The sequence below is a fragment of the Propithecus coquereli genome, unplaced genomic scaffold (genome assembly GCF_000956105.1).
Source record: "Propithecus coquereli isolate 6110/MARCELLA unplaced genomic scaffold, Pcoq_1.0 Scaffold213, whole genome shotgun sequence".
NCBI lineage: Eukaryota > Metazoa > Chordata > Mammalia > Primates > Indriidae > Propithecus > Propithecus coquereli.
The window spans coordinates 900466-902904 of NW_012146412.1; the positions used below are offsets into that span (position 1 = coordinate 900466).

Sequence of the window (2439 nt, forward strand, 5' to 3'; positions counted from 1 at the left end):
GTCAATTAACAGCAAAAATATGCACAGGCACATTTGGCAACTGGGTCAGTAATATGGTTTCAGGGGTTAAAAAAATCACCATGTCAAAATATCTGTGATGGGTGTGTAAATTAAACTACTGGTGCTTTATCCTTCCAGACTAAGTACTAAGCCTAGGAGCTCAGTACTGTTTCTTTGTCATGAGAACATATTTAGATCACCTCTATGTAGGATGACCATGTGATTTAATTGACCAACTGGGATATTTTTGAGACTGAAAAATACCACTATTAATAATTTAGCTGGACAACTGACATAAACAAACCACCCAGGCCAACCAGGATGTATAGTCACTCTACTCTAATAGGCTTTTTAGAAAATAAATGTTACAGTGTATACGCAAATCATAGCATATTGTATACCATAAATACATACAATTTTTACTCGTCAATTAAAAACATGCAAAGTAAATGAGTCCTATAACTAAGAATTCTGAATTTGCTGAGTTAAGATTTTAGTGGTGTTATATATATGTAAAACTAATTTTCATATAATTTCAAATTTACAGAATAGTTGCAGGAATAGTACAAAGCATTGTGATATCCACTTTACATGGATTCATCATTTTTTAACTATGTGCTGTTGTACCTTCTTTCTCTTTTTATAGATTTTCTTCTGAAACATTTTAGAGTAATTTACAGACATGTAGATCCCTTTAACCCAAGAATACTTACAATATTGATTCATTAAGAACAAGGATATTCTCTTAAATAACCCAAGTATCCTGATCAAAATCAGGAAATTTAATAATGAAAGAATATTCACATCTCCTCAGTTGTTCGTGTAATGTTTGTTATAGGTATTTTTTTCCTCAATCTGGAATTACACATTACATGCTTAGTTGTTGTGTGTCTAGTTTCTTAATCTGGAACTATTCCTTAATCTTTGTCATTTGTGACTTTGATTTTTTTCTTTTTTTAGAGAAGTATTGTATGGGCCAATTATTTTGCAGAATGTGGCCTCATTTTGGCTTCTCCAGTGTTTCCTCATTAATAAATTATACATTTGGGGCAGAAATTTCACCAAAGTAATATTATATCCTTGGTGCATTGTATCAGGAGGCATTAGCCATCATTTTTAAAAACCTTACAAGTGGTTACTAATGCTAACTCCAGGTAGTAAAACTCTTGGCTTAAGGTTTTGTTATTTGTTTATATTTCAAAATATCTGGTAAAGAGTACTCAGAGTAATTTCTCAGAGGTGCTCTGGGTACCTAGTAGTATGGAGGGGATTTGTGAGAGAAGAAAATCTGTGTTTGCAGAAAGAGTCGAGTCTAGAATAATCACAGTCAATTTAAATTTGGCATTTGAATCTACATCATTTCTAAGACATTTCAGTTTTTTAAAATAGTCTGCCGCCCTTCACATATACTCCTTAGCCTGGCAGAGTAAGGCCTTGGTGATCTAGTCCTCTGTGGTATGCTGCAGCTCCCTTTTGCTCCTCACTCATGCGCCAGGCTCCAAGCAGATAAGTGTTTTTCAGTTTCCTATATGTGCCATGTACTTTGATGACATTTGATCTTTCCTTGTACCAGAACTTTCTAGCTATCTTTGTTTAGAACAGCTTTCAGTCCCTTTGTTGCCTGGTAGAATCCTATTAATCCTGCTAAACTTCTCAAATATTTTTTCTCATAAGCCGTATATTTACCATTTATACTAAACTGTCTTAAGTCCTAATAAATAAATTTCTTGGTACTTAAAATTTTAGGCAGATGTATAATAGAAAAATCGTGTAAATATACCATGCAACAAGAAAAGTTATAAAGTTGAATAGTTTGCAATATTATATATATTTTTATATTCATAACTTCACAGAGCTCTCAACGAAATGTGGAAGTGTCAGAACATGCTTCGGAGTCACGTGCGCGAACTATTGGATTTGCACAAGCAGGCAACAGTAGGTTCACGATTTGTTTAAATTCATAGTTTATTATAGTCATTGTTCAGATTTTCTGTAGTTCTATATAATGAAGCAAGGATAAAGTGTCTCAGGTATTTTATCTTCCAAATGTCAGTTAAACATGATTTCTGTCGTTGTCCAAGCCAAATTTCCATTTAAATGAATATAACAAACTCGTTATTTTCCAGCATGAGCAAAGAAATGGTATTTTCTAGTTTATCAAGTTTTTAGATACTAAGAGTTTATACATAGTTTACCAACTTTCAAATAATTAGAATTAAATTTCAAGGTAAAATTATACGAAAAGTTTATTTCTTTTTACACTATAAATTATTCTTGTTCCTTAAATGTAGAGTTGATAATGGGTTCCTATAAATGTGCAAATGTCAAATTTTTCCCCCACATTTCAAGAAAGCCAAAGCTTCTTGGAATGTGGGAGTAAAAACTTGAATTCCCTTAATATGCTTTTTTTTCTTTTCTTTTCTTTTCTTTTTTTTTTTT

At 32.3% G+C, this 2439-nt stretch overlaps 1 protein-coding gene across 1 annotated transcript in view; it reads left to right on the plus strand.

The window, feature by feature from the left end:
• The window catches only part of PDS5A (PDS5 cohesin associated factor A), a 163809-nt gene that overhangs the window by 94780 nt on the left and 66590 nt on the right, over positions 1-2439 (plus strand). The gene's annotated exons all lie outside the window — the stretch shown is intronic.